The sequence below is a fragment of the Anser anser genome (assembly GCF_964211835.1).
Source record: "Anser anser genome assembly, chromosome: 4".
Taxonomy (NCBI): Eukaryota; Metazoa; Chordata; class Aves; order Anseriformes; family Anatidae; genus Anser; species Anser anser.
In genome coordinates, this window is record NC_139724.1 from 60,596,298 (window position 1) to 60,618,831 (window position 22,534).

General features: G+C 38.3%; 1 pseudogene across 1 annotated transcript; it reads right to left on the reverse strand.

The window, feature by feature from the left end:
• Window positions 1-4,769: 4,769 nt before the first annotated feature.
• LOC310898501 (cytosolic beta-glucosidase-like) lies at window positions 4,770-16,979 on the reverse strand (annotated as a pseudogene). Its single transcript, XR_014589225.1, has 5 exons — window positions 16,959-16,979; window positions 16,396-16,468; window positions 11,963-12,233; window positions 6,477-6,621; window positions 4,770-5,816 (listed from the first exon to the last, which is right to left on the reverse strand). The product of XR_014589225.1 is annotated as a cytosolic beta-glucosidase-like (transcript).
• Between the last annotated feature and the right edge of the window lie 5,555 nt (window positions 16,980-22,534).

The window sequence follows — 22,534 nt, forward strand, 5'->3', positions numbered from 1 at the left end:
ATTTATGAGGGTTTGTTTGTTGTTGTCGTTTTTGTTGTTGGTGTTGTTTTTTTCCCCAGTGGAGTTGTCATTATCTTTCATCTTGAGCAGAATCAAAAAACTACAGTAGGTACATCTGATGTGGGGATTATGTTTTGTATGTACAAATCATTTCCTAAGGGAAATCTCTAAGTTGCAGGTAAGTAATAGTTGCCTCTAACTTTCTGGACACATAGATAGGATTTGATGGTTAAAGACTGATTAGCTGTTGAGATCCCACATCTTAGCTTCCACAACTGAGGCAACTAGCAGCAAAGCTGAAGAATCCTGAATTTTGCTTTAATAATGCAGTAATACTTCCGTCTAGGCAACGCAAATCTTCTGCCCCTAACACCAATTATACCCCAAAGGGTCTCAGTCAGGAACTATCCAGCAGCAGTAGCACATCCACGGTGCCTAAATATTTAGGTTATACTCTCTGAGGTAACTGACTAGTAGTCACAAAACCTCCTACACTCTGTCTCCCCTGCAGAATGGGAACTATTCTTATGTTGCAGTTGCCAGTGCTTCTGAAAACTAACAGTTCACTGGGGTCTGGGGACTGGTTACTTTTGAATCAAAGCACATCCCAGATACTGTGTGAGGATGTGGAACACTGGTTACATCCAGATTCCCCAGAATTCAAACACACTGCTGCACCATGCAGCCTAGCTACTCTTCAACACTGCACATAAAACCCCCGTGGTGGGACCAGCTGATCCCTTTGTCCAAGGACAACCTGATCGGCCCATAGTCATCTAGCCACCATTGCATATTCTTGCTTCCTGTTTATTCTTTTCATTTGAAATCAAGACACTGACGAGAAAGAAATCTACTCACATATATTTGTTTCAGAGAGACAGTTGTCTTCTCTTGGTGTACTAGCCAGTCTCCTATTATACTGTTTCCAATAGAAGAGAGAGCTCAGAAGTGAGCTTATCTTATCTTATCTTCAATTAAGACACTTTTGAAGGCACGGTTCAGAGCATTTTGGAGAAAGAAAATGTTCCTTCATAATTTTCCATTGGAGAACTGCTGGTTAAGAGTTGAAAAATGAGCGTTCACTTTTGCAGATTAAAAAATTCAGATTATAGGATTATTGAAAAATAATTTAAAAAAAGAGGCTTAAACTTTCACTGATGAGAATCTTGCTATGAAGTCATTTCTATTGTCTAGAGGTGGCTTCAGACATCTGTCATAAGAAATTACATGTGGATGTGCTTGTGATAATGTGAAGTTATAAAGTTGGCATTGAATTGAAACTTTATAGAATCACATCTATGTATGTATTCTGGACCTATACTATATTAAAAATATGATAAATACATCATTCTATGCTAACTGTATCTTTATAGGTTTTTGGTTTTGTTTCGTTTTGTTTTATCCTTTGAATCCCTTATAATATTCACAACGAATTCAGCTTGATTTTAACACTTCTGCAGTGACTACTGCAAAGCTTATTAACTTTTATACTATAATGCAGTCAATGTATTTATAGTTCTCGAAAATGTCACATGGCAATGTTATGCCAGGGACAGCACATCTCAGAGACTCCTTAAGATGTCTGCATTGTTGTATTCTATTTGTAGAGGCATTTTTGTCAGCAGCAATGAAGAAACAGAGCTGCGGCTGCAGCTCTTTCAATAACATTCAAGCTTATAGTTGACCCGAGGGGCTCACATTATGGCATCCATATTTAATTCAACAATAAATCATATTTTCATGGACTACAGTATTGTATTATAACCTCATCACTTTATGTGCATGGGAATGCAGAAAAAGCAGGCTAGTATGTATCTACAACACAGACTAAATGGTTAGTTCATGAGAGCAAGGTCAAAGTGTACAGTGACAACAATATATAAAAGGTTTTATAACAGCTTTTAGAAGTCTGAGAAAAAAAGGACAAAAAAAAAAGCAGTTGAGAAGGGACTGAATTTAACTTAAGGTACATTTTTTAAAATCCTCTTAACTGTACCACCTTGCTTACTGTCAGTTTTAGTTCTGCTCTGCACTTCTCATGGCAGTCAGCATTCTCTGTATCTCATTTTCTTTTCTGCTTCATTTAAGCATATTTAAGGAGAAAATTAACACCATCTGAATCTTAAGCTTTACCTGTTCCTTCCTCCTAGTGATAATTTCTTCTATTTGCCCTGCATTTTTTACCATTGACCTTCTAGCTAACTCCAAATTGAATGTTCATATGTTTTCTATTTTCTCCCTGCTCTAGTCCTGCTTATTCTCATTTATTCTTGTTCCTCATTTCCCTCTTATTTGTCTCTGCGTGTATCACATCACATCATCCTCAACTTCTTCACTTTCTATTCATACTAACTTCAGCTCTCTTTCCAGTGCCTACTTCTTGCAGTCCTCTGCAATCTAACCTTCATTTAATTCATTCTTTCCTCCCCATCAGCATTATTATTAATCTTCTACCGGCCAGATTACAGAATAACTTCTTTGCTCTTCTCTGTCATCTGCCTCTGGCAACAGTTTACCCACTATTTACATTGCTCTCTTCCATGGACTTCATGAAATTCTATTATCCCTTTTAAAAGGTTCCACTTTTCCAAACTAAGTAGTTTCAATTACCTTTTTATTGGTAGCCTTGATCTTTGGTCTAGATGTCATCCTTAACATATATTACATAAAATTAAGGAAGAGCAACTGTAGTAAAAGGCATTTCACTACTCTGATCCATTTTCTCTTTATACATTTCATCCAGCCTTCTGTTCGTCATCTCTTCATGCATTGTATCTAAATTAGATTTTCAGCTCCTTGGGGTAAGAAGACATCATTTTCATTTATCTGTAAAGCACCATGCATGCTTATGGCTCTGTAGAGATGCTAAATATGTATATCCACATTTATTAAAATATTGATGCTTTTGTCTATTCACATAGTGCAGAGGCAACATGGCAGACGTATCCATTTAAAAACTATTTTCTATCTATAACAGCTATATTGTGATATATTTACAGTAGCTCCATGCTGTTCACCCTCTGTTTCCTAGTTCATATTTACATTGCTCTTTCTGGTCTTATTTACTAACACTGCCCCCAAAATAAAAATCTCAGTTTTCTCTGACAGCATCAAAATCTTTTTTCTAAAGATAAAACGTAGGGGTAACATACAGTGGTTTTGTTACTTATCCATACTGTGTGATCACATTCTTAGTGGGTGAAGGTTGTTGAATGAAGCCATGAAATAAAGATAGCTCCTGCCCTTCAAAGTCTTGTAATGTAAATAGTCTTCATAGCCAAAATTTAGGCATTTTACACACCAGAATTCTTGCTACTTAGTTTGAGAGGCACTGAAGTATCTGATTTTTAGAGTACAAGAGTAGAGCTCTTTCAAAAGAGACACTCATTATTTGAGTAAGCATGTATTTAAGCGAGCATTTATTCTAAAAGCTAGGATAATTTTTAATGCAAAAAAATAAAAAAAAATGAAGACACATTAAAATACCTGTATTTTAATGCACATGTGCAGTCACAGGCTGTAGACGTACTCTCTTCTGTAGTCAAGCATATTAATTTCTTAGACAAAAGACAAAAAAAGTAAGTAGACATGCCCAAATCCCACAGCAAAATCCACATAGGCCCCTGTCGTGACCCAGAGCTCATTGCATGAATGAGCCTGTACTAATCGTTTTAAAAGTTAGCTCAAAGATAAGGAATTATTGTAGAGTAGACACTGTATGCAGAGCAATTAAACTGTTCTGCTTCACAGGACACTTAATAAATGGTTAAGCATTTAAGCATCAAATAATGTGAGCATCTCTGAGTATCCTGTTTTGCAAGATACCTGAACTGAAAACTTGAAATGGGTTGCTTATTTGTGGGTCAGTACATAGGGAGTGGCTTTAACAAACAGTTTACTCCAGCCTTCAGGAGGGAAGTTACATAGTGATAATGTGCATTTCTTCATAGAATGCCTTACAGATGATGGATTTCATATTTATATTATCTTTGTTTACAGAGACCTGTTTGAACTAGTGGCCCACAGAGCTTATTACTGGACAAACAGATAGACATCAATTCAACGTAACATTAAAGCACCAATATAACTAAGCCTGTGTACAGTTGCACTGATTAGCCAGACCATACACATTTAAAAGCTTTGTTGGACTCACTGAATGACAAAGTAAGGCTCAATTTACCCAACCCTCGATGTCTCCCTTACAGGCATCTACTTCAGAGCTAGTCTCCCCTCATTGCCTTCCTGGGCATGAATTGAACTGTGTAAATAAATGCACCTAGTTGTGATTCATCTTACCCACTTTAAATGTTTACCTCAGGATAAGACACTATAAATTGCAGAGGAACTAGATTTGGTAAATTAACCCCGTTTACATTGCATTGAACGGTAAGAATTGAATGTTTATTAATTTCTTGATCTTCTTCAGAGTAAGTCGAATACAGACATCTTGTGTATAACTTGGTAAGTAAACAAAACAGGACCAATGGCTTGACTCATACACAAACCCTTGATAATCCACAAAGCTTAATTTTTACTCCTTGACAAAACTTCTCTCCAGATATGGCTTGGGGCCAAATATGGCACAGCACAGGCACTGTTCTCCAAAGGCAGCTGGAATATGATCTGCCTGCTCTAGTTAGAAGCAGACCCTACCACCTGGTTTCAGTGACGGAGAATGGCCCTTTGCATCTTCTACTTAGTTGAAGAAAATTAGTTAATTGGCATGGATGACAAGTCTAAGTAATGACTTTGAATGGAAAGGAGGAAGACAGAAAGGTATTTTTTAAATGAACATTTGAATGAACGTAACGATAAAGAATATAAATATAGCAAAAGTAAAAGAGAAGCAAAATGAAGGTGTAAGAATGACTACAAAAAACTATTAAATAAGAATATGACATTCATGATTGTGATCACATTGGACAAATATGACAGGGAGACTACCTGTTATCTAAACAAATGGGCATTTTAAAATACACTTCACATGATACATAGAGAGATGACCTACTCCCTGTGAGTTAGCTCAGAGAATCAGAGAATACTTCCAACCAGAAGGAAGGTAGGGATGGAATTTCCAGAAATTCTCAAAACTGTATCAACTTTATTTCTATCAAAGTGAATAGTACAGTGTCTTTAAAAAAAAAAAAAAAAAAAAAGAGAGCCACGCTGGTGCTGAACACTGTTGGCCATCCTGATGTACACGCAGAAGCTGAGCTATAAAGACTTAATGGTCCTATACAGGAATGAATTATTACACGGACCTCATTCTATATGGGACGGACCTCATTCTATATGGGAGGTTGTATTCTGTAAGGATATTGTGAGATATAATGGTCAGTTTTTCAGGTGCACTCAATTTTACATCCTTCACAATGAGAAGTATGTAATAAGCAGTTCTGAAGATCAATGTGGTTGCTTTATTCAATGAAAAACTATGGTCCTACAAAACCGAATTTAAAAATAATGTATGTATGGAGTACCTTTTCACCTGTTTCCATCCCAAAATGGGGAAGCAGGATTAAAAATACATGCTCTCCTTTCAGCTAAACATTTTTTTTTAAACCAGATAATTTTACTCAAATTTACAAGAGTTTAAGCTTCAAGAATCGTTGGTCATTGCTGAATGCAAATAAGCACAAAGGAAAAATATATTAAGTTAGCACAATTGATCTTTCATCATTTTAAATGGTACCTTATAAAATTTCCTGTAAATTCAGCCTGAAATACTCCCATCATTGACTGTCATCAAGTAGAGCAGGGTCACTTTGGGAAAACCCATTCTCAGTGATGTAAATTACAGGGATATTATATGTATCCTAGAACAAGAGAGCAGAAGTTTTATTCAGAACAGATGTAAGAAAGTCCATAAAATCAGATGCATTACCCTCTATCTTTTCTAAGCTACAAACTAAAACTAGTTTTCATCAAATTGCACTGACCCTATTAACTTAATTTTCCATGAGCTGACCTTTTATGACTAACAATGGAAAAGCAAAACTGTGCAAATATCCATGAAGACAGTGAAATGACTTATTTTAATGAGAAGACTAAAATATCTTTCCTGCATTAGCATCTGCTTATTGTCACTGCTCCTTAACCCCTTGGTACTGGCAGTCACCGCACGTCCCATTGCCAGAAGTAGATGCATGCCAGGAATGCCTTACTGCTGGAATCACAAAGATCATTTCTGGAGTTCAAAAGATGATATAACACTGGTGTATCATTTCAAATTGTAAAAGAGCTATCAAGTACAAAGGCAATAGGAAAACACTAAGGCTCCTACTCTTAATAGATAGCATGCAAAAATTAAATTAAGAATCCCAAGGTGACTCGTCTATTTATATATCGTCCAATGTCTTATGCCATCCAGATGGGCTCCTCAAAAAAACAAATCACTCATATTACTCATTGGATTCTCAGAAACCTCGTTGGCCAGCTAACAGTGGTTAAATAGTCCTGTGAGCCTTATGTCATACCTTGATATAATACAGAAGTCAGTGTAAACCCCATGGTACTACAGCCAGCCACAAAATCCCAGTTGCAACAGGCCAAGAAGGATCCATTGTTTGTTCAGCCTCACAGACCATTGAGATACTTAGCTTCTTATCTGTATTTCTTGATCTTAAGAGAAATAGTTCAGAGCAAAGAAGTCAGCAGTATTCATGACCATCATTTTTAACTCTTTACTGAATTCCAGAAGCCTTGATGATTAGTTCAAAAAAGTGAATGTGTTGCTGAAATACTGAACTTCTTGATGTCTGGATATTCACCATCAGTAAATACTGTTCTGATAAATCTGTCTAAGGTAAAGGATAGCTGCGATGTAAGCTCTGGTACCAGGTTTTGTTGTAGCTGGGGCTATGCCCTTTTCACAACCATCTACACCAACAACATAAGGCTTATTAACAGTGATCCGCAGATTCACTCAGTCTTCAAATGCTCTGCAGCAATATTTTGCATGAATATCAAAAGTCTCAATGATCTTTTCAGATCTCCAGCCCCTTTATCTTCTAAAGACTGAGGTAAGTCAAAGTGATACAGTGAGCAGGATGCCATTTGCCAAGTTATTAATGATTTTGTTGATGTAATTGACTCCCAAAAACATTGAAAGAAATATGAACGGGTTAACTTATTAAATTTATTACATTTTTACACATGAAGATACCTCACTGCACATTTTTCTCTGTTATGAGATGCAAACATTCTCTCTCAACTGCATGCTGACTACTGTTACAAGACCCCAGAGTTGGCAGAAATGCTCAGCACACAACATCTTCCATTCAGGCACATAAAATGAAATGAGGATGCAAATTTTCAAAGTAGATCAGTGGACAGCAGCTCCTCAGGAGAAACATAATTCTGATGGGTGCTGGTCACATGAAAATATAATCCTTTCATTAAAATGCCTGAATGGCAGCCCAACTGCTTGTACAAGACCAAAATGCATTGGAAAAATCCTGACACTTCAGAGTATGACAGGTAGATTTGTTCCAATGAAAGTATTTCTCTCCTTGAGAACTGTATCTTTTAAAAAGTTTAGTGTCACATTCAGCAAGGTAACCAAGCTGATCTTTTATGATTTGAATTTGGTTAGATGGGTAAACTGCTTCCTCTAGGCTGTTCTGTTTTCTATTGCTCTCCATGCCTACATCAAGACAAAGAAGATACTGTCAATGCACTAAGTACTTTGCAGTGGTGTGAATTTAATCATTCCCTCATTCGATGGGGCATCCTACCAGATCTACATGAAATTTATGACTTTTCGTGGGACTCTGGTAGATTTTAGGTGTTTAGGGCACTGGTCTATTTAGCTACCAACTTGAACGGCTTTGCAATATTTTATCCAAGCAACCAACTCTCTTCCTTTTACACCACCGTTATGCAGACAGTTCAGTCCCTCTGGTTCTAAGAAGGAATTAGCTCACCTTTCTAAAATCTCATGACTTCCAACCTTTCTTGTCCCCCGTTGATAAGACAGAGTTCAGCTACAATTTCTTGGATACACTGTTAACGGCGACCAGCACTGGGGATGCATTTCTAGAGGCTTAAAAGGAATCCACCTTCTGTTCAGATTTAGCAGCGGCTGACATGAATATGTTTCCTAAAGGACTATTTTTACGCTGCTCAGAGTTCACTGCAAGTTTAAATATCAAAATACCTTAAGCTCTCATATAAGCATTTTTAATTTTGCTTAAATCCAAACACAGCTACATTGCTTTTAAGCCTTTTGAAAACACTAGATATAGCAAAACACATCATAAGCTCAGGTTCAAAGAGTATCAATTAGCCTGCTCTTTTACTAGAACTATCTGGTTTAGTGAGGTAATTGGAAAAGGCCAACAGAGGCCTTGAATTATTATTTGTTAAGCTAAGAGGCTCCAGCCAGGAATAGGTCTCCATCATACCAGTGGAATTTAGAATCAGACAGCCTTTGCTTCAGAGACTTGGGCTAAATATACCAAAGTGTTTAAGAACTTTAGAAACCTAAAATTCATTGAGGGTTTGTGGGTCAGCTGCTTAGGAAATGTCTATCCCAAGGAGTTGCTGTATTGAAAACCAAAACTGAAAAAGGTCTAAAAAAGTTGAGAACTCAGCAGAAAGGAGGAGGAAGAAAGGAAAACTAAGCTGCACAAGTTAACAAAATGTAGGCTTAGGAGATTACATACGGTTCGTATTATTATTATCAGTGTGTGAACCAGATATTTTTTTAATTCAAATGAGGAAATTGGTTGAGTAATAAATAAGTCTGTACTGTATTGTACTATACATTCCCAGCAGTGTGTAGGTCCAGCTTTGTGTGTATTGATATTAGACTTCAAATTATCCTAATTGCAAATGACTGATCTTAAGGATTTGTGTCAAACGGCTTTTTTTAGTGCAACATATACTGCAGCAATCAATTATGAACCCCATATATAGACAGTGCCTTCCTGTAAACAAACAGGTGCAAACACATGCCTTAGCACAGCAAGACTCAATAAGTTTGTTTACAAGGTAATTCACAATAAATCTCACAGGTAGTTTGCTTTTTCTTCCAAGCACAGCACCAAGAAAACACATTAAATTCTGGGGAGATAAATGCACGCGCCTGAGAATGCACCCACATAAAAAGGGGAATGATTATATCAGAATTGTAATTTTTGAGAAGAATATTCTTGCAATTTGCAACCCATTAGGTGCAAATACAGTTTGTTACATTTGATCAGTGCCCCATTTAAATTCAGAGGGACTGGGTGTGTGTTAACTGTTGCTGGTGGGACTACAAGTTTTACTACATAACCACAATCTAGGACAAACAATTCTTCACTAGTATATAATTATACCATGTTGAGAGTAATGCTCAACTAGAAGACAATACTTTTTCTTATTCTAATTTTCAAATTATAAATTGCTTAGTAAAATTTATAACATTTAAGCTCAACCAGCTACCATTCATTCTTTACATTTCAATTAAACACCAATATTGGAAAAGATTTATCCTTTGTGTTAGGGAAAAAAGAGAGAGAGAGAGAAGGATATCTAACTGCATCCCTGAAAAATATAAATGTCAATTCAAAATTCCAGATTGTGCCATACCTTCCAGAGAAGCCTGGTTTAGTGTTTATGGCTGTATCTGTGGGTTAGCTAAAAGTAGAAATAACAGCAGAAAACTATCCTCCAGGAAAATGTGTAGATAAGGGTTTTTTTTTTTGGAGACACCCCGAACTTCTGGCATTACAGACATGTAGGAGCATTTTGTCACGGGAAACTGAAGGATTCTTCTTTTCTCCTTTCTATCATCTTTCTCTCACCATCCTGATTCCCTGCCTTAATGCTGAAGTGAGGCAAAACATCAAACTCTCCCAGACCTAATAGCCCCATGCCTGTTGCTTCTGTCTTCAACCACATCTGCACCTAGTGTTTAGCAGCTAACCTCTTCTGCTCGGGGCAGCTTCTAGGGCACAAATAATCATGCAAAGTACTTCAAAACCCTATTTTGATCCTGACATGTTTTAAGAACAAGACACCTACAGCACTGCTGCTTTAAAAGACCCCACCCCCACCGAGTTGGAAACAGAATTGTTTTAAAGGTTTTCAAATGTCCTCTGTTTTAGGTGTGAAATTGGTAGTGAATCTCTTGGTGTGAATGATTTCATTTGAAAGGACATTGCTCTAAGCTTTCTAATTCTTCACATGCTCTTTGTAAAAATGTTTATATAGAAGATGATGGCCTTTCCGTGCTAGGCAGTTACAATTGCTTCAACAGATCACTGCACAAGAGAAGTGAACTCCTGCCTAATGAAAGCTGGCCTACTTGGAGTTCCTCCAATGCCCTTTCGCTAAATGTAAAGTTCATAATATTAATCAGGCAACTGCTTATACTGGGAATCGAGTGAACATTTTCTGAAATTATAGCCGAGTTTTGTCAAAATGTTAGCTTTCCTTACCAAGTGTCTGCTATCTTCCACTCTGATGACTGAAAAACAAAGCCTGTTCAGCGGGCAGCTCTGTGGCATTGCATGGAGCCTGCAGCACTAGCTGAAGGAATATCGGTACAGGAAGAAACCACAAGGACCCAGCCAAATTTAAATTCAATGTGCCACAAAAAACATTCTGAGGGAAGGACAAGCTGTGCTAGTAAAAGTGGGCCGCATATTGTAAATTTTGGTGGCAAAGGGAAGGCTTCCATTCAAACCTCTACGGGATACTGGCACAGTTTTTGCAGTCATGCTCGGCAGGGGAAAATGGCTGGTTGGTCTGTTTACAGCAGATCCACCAGCCCCCCCTTCCTGAATTCTTGAAACAAAGGCTCCTTTGCTCTCTGGTGAAAAATATAATCTGCAGAGGACAGACTGCTGCCTATTGAACAGCCAAGCTCTCCATGACCAAATCCTGCAGAAAAATATTGCTTCTGCTTCTTAGTACAGATCAGAATAACCAAGAGCATTTTCTTTGAAGCCTTCCATTTTTGCAATCTTCAAACCAGTGGAAGAAAAGGATTACCAAGGCAAACACGGCCCCAGAAGTGTGAAGGTATATATCTTCTTGGTAGAACTAAGATTCAGAGTAGGAGATGGAGCTGAGATTCAGAGGTTCATCCAAATCTGCTTTGCATGTTTTCCTTAGAATGTTATCCTCCCAGCATACAGGAGACCTCAGCCAACTGCTTTGATTCTCCCATTCTTTCTGGTTCAGCTTCAGTTGCTTTTATACTTCACAATTCTCTTTATTTCATCTTTTTTTTTTTTCCCATTCCCTATTTTCTGCAGGGAATGCTGCCATTTCCTTTTTTTTTTTTTCCTAGTAAGTCACCTTCATCTTTCCCCCAGTCTATACCAACAGAATTAAATAAAGAAATCAGATGTGCAACAAATTTTATACCTGACATCTAGCAATCTGGCCAGCTTTTTTTATGTGCTGTATCCCTTTACACTTATACTTTTATATTATCTGCTGAGGTTGTGAAAACTCTTCTCCTCAGAGCAGGAGCTGTCTTGCGTTTGTCACAGACATAGTTCCTAGCTGAGTTTGAAGAATCCCCTTTAATTCTCTAGAATAAATAAATAAATAAAAATATGGGAAAAAAAAAATGTCCCTCTTAGTGTAAAACAGTCAACATGAAGTTCAGTACATCAGAGTATACTGATAAGCTATCTAAATGTATTTGCCAAATAAGAGATTTGTCTATTGTAAGCCATCCAAAAATATCCTTGTGGCTAGGATTCCTGTGACTAAAAACATTCTGATGAAGCAAAATGATTTAAAGTTACAATTAAACTGAAGTAAGCGAAAATACATAGGAAACATAATACTAATCCTATCCCAAAAGATTGTGCTATCCAAAGGGATCTAGAATATTAATTAGTAAGTTGTTGCAAACCTATAAAAAATCATCCCATAATTACTCTGAAAAAAGTTGCAATTTCAAAGCTACACTGCAGAATAGCATACTGGATTAATTATGCCAGACTGCAGCAATAACCTTGAATTAAAGCTGCAACCTTCTATTTTTAAGAAACAATTGCCTTTCTGGTTGATGAAACCTGTCGTCCCATCAGGTAACAGACGTGACCAGGAAAGAGAAAAGCGATAATGAGTCAATCCAAGCTGTTTGATACATTTCAAATCTTCCTCCCACAGAGTGTAGCTGCCACAAGCTACATCACCAGTCTGGTTCTTGAAAACTCGATCTCCTCCCTGATGGGTGAATGTGTCCCAGACATTAGGGCCCTTTCCATCTGCATTCCAGCCTTCTGCTTGAAAAACAAAACTTGGTTGTTACACTTTTGACATCAAAAAACATATGTTGAATGTAAATATTTACCACAAAGTAGGCACAAGAACCTCAAAATCCTAAGAGCAAATCAAGCAGTATCTCTCTCCCCACGTCATTTAAAGTAACTAGGAACTTTCAAGCATTGGTATATACATTTGCATTAGGTTTTGCATTTATTCATATTTTTGCTTGCTGCTAATTATTTGAAAATCCTGTTTCAAAAAGCACAAGTTCTGACACACTTCATACTTCCTTAGCCAAAAATAAGATGTTTGCAACTCTGGAGATATTACAGGTTTTCACAAAGGGCATTTTCTAATGCAGCTTCCATCCACAAATGTAAAAGATCAGTCCATATCAAAGAAAGCCTTTAGGGTATGAGAAATACATCCAACAAATCGGCACTTATGGCTTTCTAGATGTCCTTTGAAAATCCTGACAGTCTGTTAAAAAGAAAGGAATGCCATTATGAGCCATGGCCCTAGGCATATACAAGCTGAATTAATAACACAGCTCTGCAAAACTTCTGCTTTTTGCTTAGCCAAACGTTCACAGAAATGAATTTTAAATGTTCAAAATCCCTGCACCATTTTCTTCACTCTCATAGTTTTGGGAAATTTCTTTACAATCCCAAAATCGAGATAGTGAGATTATGTTTAAAATATTCAAAATTTAGCTGTTGTTTGAGATTACACATCATTAACATTACATAGTACTTAAGCCAAATAAATGCACCTTCCTTCCTGACGAGCTTGTCTTTCCAGAGCAATGCTGTAATGGAGGCAAACATTTTATTTTTAATGTGGAGAGCTCTGTAAACCTACACTCCTGCAAAGTGTGATTTTATCATAAAATTCCAAATAACCCCAAAATGACCGACATCATTTATCAGTAAGATTTTTCAGAGCTCCAGTGAATGCACTGTTCCAGGGTTACTCTCTGAAAACTAAAATGACATTGTGTGTTAAAATCATGTATAAATTAAATATCAGTTGGGTTGTAAGATTAATAACTATATAATAGCTACATATCAATCCTCAATAAAAGTGTTTTAATAATCAATTAGTATCATAGAAATTAGAGATGTAGAAGAACTATTAGGAGGTCATTGAGTCCATCCCCTGCCAACGCAAGATTGCTCCCTTAAGTATATTCAGTACTTAATACACATCTGTCTTATTAAATCTAAGTTTAATGCAAGGTTAAGCATATTGAAGACACTTAATTTAAAGCATTACTAAAATTTGTAATATCACTTCTATAACCTGGCTTTTCAAAGATCATTGTCACATTTCATGTTCTTTACAGAATTTTATTGCAGCACATGAACACCAATACATCTACATTTGGTTGGTCAGTAAATTAAACTCTTATGTGGGACAACCTTCAAAGTAGGTCAAATTTTAGATCCAGACAGTTTGAGTTTCTCTTAATCTCAGATTTTATCACAGACTTTGCGCTCTGCCTGTTTGGTCTTCAGGAAAATACAGTACTAAGAATTTTCTCTATCCTGCTTTTGATTTCAAATATGCCTGCGAAAATAAATATTCATTTCAGAGGAGTGCATGAAATAACAAGCAATAGTAATTCTTTGGTGGTACATAGAATGTGGAAGCCTTTAAGAGCAGGCTTCCTGCGCCACATGGATATGGTACAGCTCCTTTTCACCACAGTGGGGGTAAAGGGAAGCCAGAAGCTGCCAGAATGGGCAGCTAAGACACCTTCATTTAAGAATCAGCAGCTAGTACTGATGCTGCACCATTGCTTTTTGTGTCTGCCTTCCTCCAGCAAGGGAGGTGAGAGGGAGGGGGAGAAGCATTTGATTTTCAGCAGTCTGACAGTACTTCTCTGGTGGTCATTAGCCACTATAAAGCCGATGGGGGCTGTGGCAAACAGACCCACTTTCAAGCACTCCTCATCTTGTTCAGAGAGCCTCTCTGTACCATGTGGAGTACCTGAGCTAGCTAAATAAAGTGTAGGAAGCAATCTAGCCAAGGCAACAGAGAGCTCCACATACACTAAAGTATCCTGCTGAGCCACAATTAGCCTGCACAGAGCTCTGCTCTGCTTCAGCTAGCTTCAATGAACTGAGCCTGCACCTCTAAGCTTGTTCAGAAACCTCTACGCTACACAGCAGTTCATAGTGGAGACATACCCTGAGTTTTAGCAAGCTTCAGGGCCAGGAAAAAACAGCGATGAGGAACTGATTTTACATTTCAAACACACAGGTGAGGTTTAGCTATCAAATCCTTACATAGTACAATAACATGCCATCAAGTGATTAATCTAATGATGAACATGATGAAAGGTGATGCATATTCCCCATTCTCTGCAATTATTACAATAGAATAAGATAGGATTATTTTCCTTTTAAGTGGAGCTAGTGAATTGGGGCTATTACTGATCGGACTATTTTAGTTTTCATCTGCTTTCCAAGTTAGGTTTTCTTCTAACTCAGCTGTGCTTTTACCTTTCAGAGTGAAGTGTTCCTGGCCTGGTATCTGCCAGGTAAAATTTTGTTTGAATTAATGTAGCTCGTATGTAGGCATATGAAAGAAGTGAAGAAAACCACTTTTACCATTACAAGAATTTTTAGCAACTTTTCCCTCTCTTTCAAAGAAAAAAAAAATCAAGCAGAGAGTTGAAATTTAGCATAGAAATGGCCCTCAGTAAGAAGAAGTGCCTTTGAGTGTTCTGGTGCAAATTGATTTTGATTTGACTGAGTCATGAACCTCTGAAATCTGCACTTTGAGCATGCAGAGTACAATTGGTATGATTTTTTAGCACTTTGAAATATACAGAATGAAGAAGGTTGTGCTGTGCATAAATACATAGCTGACAGTAAAAAAAAAAAATAAAGTAGCCTGTCAGCTCTTGCCTCATCTACTGTGTATCTTGTGACATGTGCAGCAGCTAGGTTTGGAGTCTACAAGAACTATTGCTTCAATCGTGCTGCCTTTAAGTCAGAAGCTGCATAGCTTCCACAGCTTTCAGGAGGAGGAATTCCCTGTTGAATTTCTTACTTCTGTGGGAAAAGGGTCATTTGAGCAATGTCTAGACCACATTATAGATTTTTTTTAACGTTTCTCCCACTCAGAGGCCTTAGGAAAGCTCATTAAAAATACATCAAGAGAACATTAAAGTTGCACATCTAGCCACTCAAAAGGCAGGAAATTATAATGTCATCTGTATGCACACACAATTCACATTTTAAGAATTAGTTAGCAGAGCTCTGCGCATTGCAGGACTCGAGTTAGGATCTGGCCCAGAATATCGATTCCCGGGGACGAGCGAGCTGTTCAGGCTATTAGGTGAAACGAGCAGAGCTCGTTAAAAGGTTCCAGGCATGGGCAAGTATTCTCGCTTTCAGCAATAACCAAGAACTAAAGGCTACATCCTCAAAGACAATTTTAGATCTACAACTCCCATTTAGGCACTGAAATCAATGGGAGCTAAGTGCCTGTACGCTGCAGGGTATAATATGAGAAAATCAGATCTATATGTATTTTAGAGGTCTCTAAACACACATTTATGAAGAGAGAAAGGTTGGGGGTTTACAGCTGTCAGTGTCCCTGTATCTTACAGGTTTGCATTCCCTACTCTGCCGGATAGTTTCTTACCATCCTGGGCAAACTACTTTACCAGTGCCACCATTTAGTGTGGAACATGGCACGTGCATGGGGGGGTCTCCCACTGTTAACCTCCCAGTTCACTGTTTTTCGTATTCCTTGAAGACAAATTCCTCCCTGAGGACCCCCATGAGTACCAATGTCTGATGAAATAGTTCTCCTGTCCGTGCTCTTTTGGAACAGCCAATAGTAACCTACCTAAAGTAGCTCTAGAGAAAGGAAATAAGAGCTAGTGGGAAAATTACTTATTTCTGCCCCTCTCCCCCCCAATAGCTAGTGGTGGAGGTTCCTCCTCCATTTCCATTACCTAACCATATTTCTGAGATCTGAATCACCTTTTACCCTCCTCTTACTGCTCACGCCAGAAGTGTTTAAGCAGAAGTGCTACATGCATTTGCATCAGAGGCAGCATCCAGGCAGTGAGGCAAAGATCAAACACTCTCCTTCCTGGATCCTGACTTCCTGCTCACTTGAAACTTCCTTAACACTTTGGCAGCTAAAAATTGACACCTTCAATTTGATATGCCGCTGTAGCTGCACCCCAAGCAAATCCAGCTGGAAAAGCAATATCCTCTAGCACCAGCTGCAGAGGACAGGCGAATACACAGCATTATGCGATGCTATGGAGATGTGGGCTTCGTTTGCAGACAACAGTTTCTGGCTCGATCACTCTTCCACTTATTACAAGCAGATTCTATATTGAAGACAAAAATAAACCCTGTGCAGCTTCACAGGCTGAAGGGTAAGCCGTGCACTTTGCATATCTCCGGATTAAAGCAGAGAGGTTCAGTCAGCTAACAGTGAAAGCGAAAAAGGCAGCAGTGGAAAAGCCTACAGTGGTCACGGTAAAAGGGCTCCACCTAGTCCGCAGCATTGGCACACAGAGCAGGTTCCCATTCCCCTTCACCTCCCCTTGTATCCCACTCCCCAGCCGAAGGACTTCGAGGACCCTCTAGTCGACATAAATCCTTCAGTGACCAGGCAAAGAATCCTTTCCAGCCCTTGCTAGCTTCAAAAAGCAGCAGTGCCTCCGCATTTCTGGCATCAAATGTGTATTTTTTCTCTCCCCATACCAAAACAATTGGCCTGTCCATGCTGTAGTGGATGAGAAAGGAGGTTTTAGCCATTACATGCTTAGCAATGGAAATCAATGAGTAGAAGAGTCAGTTTTATGTGGGAGTACAGGCAGAAGATCTTTCTCCTTCTTTAAAGTCCCATGGATGCTCTTTTTTTTCTTCTAGAGCGGCAACAACAACCACGTCTGCCAGGATCAGCATCTGCAGAGCAGCCCTCAGGTCTCTACCTCTACCTTCTGCCAGCGCTGTTACTGCTCCCTGCCAGCAGGCAGAGAGGGAAGCAGCAGCAGGAGGACCAGCCTGGGTAAGACTGTGACTAGTGGGATGGGCTGAAAGTAGTTTACTGTCCCTTTCCAGAAAGCTGCAACACCTGGCACACTAGATGGCACTACTGCAAATTTTTTTTTTTTTTTGAGTTAGAAGTCTTTCTCCCATTTATTATGCTACCAAAGCTATACCGCTTTTGCCGAGGTCAGTATCTGCACTTATTGGACTGCTAGGCAATAATGTCTGACAACTAATATTTTTTCTTTTTGTTTACTTCTGTTTCACCTTTTTGATTTTGAAACCAGGTGAAGACCTACTCCTGCAAAGTGTTATACTTGCATGTAATACTTTCTTTTACGAGGAAAACAAGAAAAACCTTAAGATACACAGAAAAGCCACTAATACAGCTAGTGCACATACTTTTCCCAGAAATGCACGCAACAGAAGAGTCAACTTATTAGGAAAATATATTCTTTGCAGAGTTGCAGAGAAGCTGATTTAAATCCAAAGTGCACATTACAGAACCAGACAGTGCAGATGCAATGCAAAATGAATCAGGCTTTCACAGCAGGCATGCATTTCCTCAAGTGTCTTTCAAAGGAAAGGTAAAGGCTCTTTGAATACAAAGGAACAAAGGGGGAAATGAGGCACAACATACCAATTTGTTCTCAAAACACACATTGATGCATAGTTCAGACAGACGTACATATCTCTCACATGTTTCATACTGATGACTAAAGACTGATGCAACAAATGAGTTAATGCTCTCTGGTGGAAGCAGCCTCCTCAGGCTTTCATTTGCAAGGAGGTAAGCATTGGACAGTTAACACTAAAACTCATCAGGGACATCTTAAATCATGATTAATAGGTATTAATGAACCAGAGTAATTATGCATATTTTTACATCATTAAATGTTATTGGTAGGTACCTTCTAAAATGTAAGTGACATTAAATCTTTTCCCAGAAAATCATACAATTCAATTTTACAAGAGATATAATAAATATGTAACTCAATAATATGGGGAAGAGGCAGACAGGAGATAGTAGCAATAAAAACCCAATAAAAAGTTTTATAAAAATGCTTAACCATAAAAACAAGGCTAAAAAGTGTCACTGCTGATTCTCTGGCAGGAATCAACAGAGACAGAGATGGGTTTTAGGAGAGATTGAGTGGGAGGAAAATATTCCATAAGCAGTCTGGGGAAGAGTGAACAAAATTTGCCTCAGAGGTTAAGGCAGATTCACAGTAATGAGATAGCAGACTATGTCAGATAAGTAGGCAGATACTGAAAGATGCAGAGCTTCAAAATTCAGAGAAGCTGAGTTTCTAGCAGCTAATCTCAAACTCTTCTGGCAACCCAGTTTCTAGATTTGTGACCCCACTTTGGCTAGCATTTCTGGACTCATGAACCTATTTCTTGTTGCAGAATGGGACTTGCAATCATATTTTCATTAGACCCTCTCCATATCATGGCCTTTAGGATGCATGCCTGGCTCATTCAGCCTTCTTCATCCTTTGGCAATTTCCCCCACATCTAGTAAGTAGCCTCACCTCTACCTAAAATTCAGTAGTCCACTGTTCCATTGTTTTGTCCAATACATACGTACAAAACTATAGAAGAACTTGGTTCTACCTAGAGGCAATTTTTTCCAGACTAGATTTTGTTGGCTTTGTTTGTTTGTTTGTTTTCACATTTGTACTGACACAGATTATATGTAACTAATAGAGCTCAAGCAAAATATTCCTAGGAAAATTTGAGCAGTTCTTGGATATTCAAACACACTTGGGTAAACATATATTTTGGTAAGTCAATACATAATAAGGGTAATTGGGTTTGATGCTAAGAGTTGTCAACCTATCTTTATAAAATGCTAGGTATTATATAAAGGTCAAGGGTGAACAGGTTTTGGTGTCGGTACCTTTAGTCATGTAGGATTAATTAATATCAGAGGAATTATATATTGTCAAAATTAATTTTTCCTGACTGATTCTGTTTCTACATATCCTATCCTGTTTCTACATTCCTATCTACATATTATAAATATGTTTAATAATATTTACTATACAATTTAGAAATTAAACTTTGGAGGGGTTGTGAAAATTAAAATCTCTCTCCTGAAACAGTACGCTGTGCAGGAACAGAAGAAGGATACAGATGCTTTGGAAGCGTATGTCTCTGAAACAGCCAAAGATAGAAGTTCACATATTCTGCAAGTTGTCTTTGAAATTGCTACTCATAAATTTAGCTTCCATCCCTGGCAACATAATGGAACAGCTATTGAGAAAACAAATTTACTAAAACACTTTGAAGTCTGCCAGACAAAGTTGATTTTTTTTAATTTTATTTTATTGTGATACAAAATTAATGAACAGACAGCAGAAGATATACTGCCATGTGCCTGAATATTATCAGTCTACTGTTTTCTTTTGGACATTTTAGCACTGAGCTTAGGTGTTCTCAATTACAGAGACAGTTTCCACCTTGCACTGTTGCTGCGGGAGAGGACTCCTGACTTTGATCCCCTAAATTAAGCCTTAATTAGAAGCTTCTGCTGGGCTGTGGATTAGCCTTTCTTCTCCCATCTCTACTGTGTCAAAATACTGTTCCCAAGCTTAAATCAAATTGGAAATGAACTTTCATGTTGACTGAAATGAAGGGTGATGACAAACAATGAAGGGTAATGATAAACAATAACTTTGAAGGGAGGCATTTAGTGCAGTACACAAAGATTAGTATTAGTTCTGATCTCATTTAATAGCTTCAATAATGAGCTAGAAGAGGGAGTAAATGGTACATTAATGAAATCTGCAGATCTATTAAACTAGGAGGAGCTGAGCATACTGCTGAAAATGGAGAAATAATACAAGGGGTCACGGCAAGATTAGAAACACAGAATATTGTAATGACATTCAGTTTAGAAAATAGAAGAATAATATTTGGGTTAAAAAAATAATCAACAGATGGTTACAGGTATAGTGCTGGAAAACTAGGCAAGAGTCTGTAACTGAGCAGTAGAGAAAAACAGTGAAATTTGGGCAGAACTAGTAAAAAATAAGCAGTAATGACTCATCTTAAGCAGCTCTTCTGCCATCAGCTCTCCTCTGCATTTAGTCTGGGCACTGGAAAAACAGACTATCTTTCAGATGTTCAGAGATTGTGTAACTACAGATTTTTTTCCAGGAAGAAAACTTAGAAGCAAGCCATCCATTTAACAGAGTGTTGTCCTTCATGGAGTGAATGACATAACTGTTAGCCACTGGCTAAAAGACAGTAAAAGCATGAGACTGAAGAAATAAAATATTCTCCCACTGCTTCTGGTAATTGCATCATGCAGCTTGATTTTTTTTGATATTGCTGAGAAAACTGCCGATGCAATGCCAGCTGCTATGAACTTTCCAATACCAGATATATGTGCACAATATCTTGGAAAGCTAAAGCTAGTAGTGAGCAAGTGAATTCCAGTTGAGGAACTAACATAAATTAATCTTGCTGGGAATAATGGGTCACAAGCTATAATGGAGTGCCAAAGTAATGTTATATCACTGCCTGTACCAGAGAGGGTTTCGGCAATTTGGCATGGCACAGCATTAGGATGTATAGCATGTATGTAAAGTGATATTCCATATTGGTCATCAGTCATCAAAAGTCCTTGCTAGCTGTTGGCTGTTGAAGGAATCGTCCTTTATTGCTGAGTGCCTCCATACAGAATTTTTAAGTGGGCCTGACCGCTCAAGAGTTTGTCACTGTCACAACATTATGACCCAACACTGAGTGTGCAGAGAGCAGGGCATTGATCCACAACTTTAAATTTGCACACTTCAGTAGAAAAACTGGCTCATGTAAAACCATGCTGTATTCATTTATATCTTGGCGTGTCCTGCCGTTCCACGTTCCTGGCTTGTTCACCTTGTAAGTGAACAGGCTTAAAACCAATGAGCTGTCATGCAAAAATGTCAGGATAAAAAAAAAAAAAAAAAAGGAGAAGAAAGGAGGATGTATATATGAAAAACAATGCAAAAAAAAAAAAACAAAAACAAAAACACAGAAGCATACACAGGCATGAGAAAGATCCCTTGAGAATGACACCTGTTTGTTGAGAAAGCACCTTTTCACCAATGTGTCAGGGAGAACTGCCTAAGTTTTTCAGAAATTGTCAGTTTCAAGAAATCTGTAGAAACTGCCTATTGGCAAAGTTGCTTGATTTGATTTTGCCAAGAAAATATCTGCTACAGCTAATCAGGTTGTTTGAAAGTAGCTAAGATGACATCTGAATGATTTTAAATGAAACTTGTTACCATTTTTAAAATAGAAGGTCCAGAATTGTTACATGCATTCGAAATCTGTGCAATTCCTTTGTTCATGTCACGATATCTCTCCACAGAGCTGAATTTTCAAATGTGTATATCATCTTCACTGCACATACCAAGCTCTGTTTTAAAACCAGTATGCCCCATTTTTCCCCATATGTACACTTTGAAATCATCTTCACTGCACATACCAAGCTCTGTTTTAAAACCAGTATGCCCCATTTTTCCCCATATGTACACTTTGAAATCCCAATACCTTACCCAAGGGTTACCTCACTTTGGAACATCATCCATATGTCTCTATGAATGCAAATCTGCAGGTCAAACGTGACTGTCTTGAAAATGTAGGCCCAGTACCTCGCTGTTTTGATGCTTCCTCTGTGAAACTTCTGCCTTGTTAGCAACTAAATCATATTTATCCTTAGAAACCTGGCAGATTGCTTGGGTTATATTCCTGGGTCTCACTTACATGCTCTCTGTATTAATCTCCCACTGTAGCATTCACAACTTGCATATTTCCCTGCACAGCAAAGGTTTTCTTTTTGTTGCAGGTTTCTGAGAGCATATGCCATCAACAAGAAGAGGAGGGCAGGCCTTCAGCCAAAGCCAGGCAGAGCTTGCACTGACTGCAGCCCCATGCACACATCGACCTGCAGCCCCTGCTGCCACTCCATGCCCCTGGCGGGAGAGGCGTGTGCTCCAGTCGCATCACACGGAGGGCGAAAAGGCAGGTGAGAAGTCGGAGCTCTTACAAAGATGATGCAGCTCAGTCCTCACAGCCTATCAACCAACATCAATGGAAATCACTCACTAGCTTCAACCAAATATGACAGAAAAATTAACATTTGTGAAAATACATGGCTGAGTAAGTGGATAGGATTATATTGGTGTTGCAGATGATATAAAGCCTGAAAAGTGAGGGCAACTAGAATATTAGGCACCAGAGAATGCACTACAAATGTGTCACCATACCACCTGGGAAATGCTTCAGGCAGG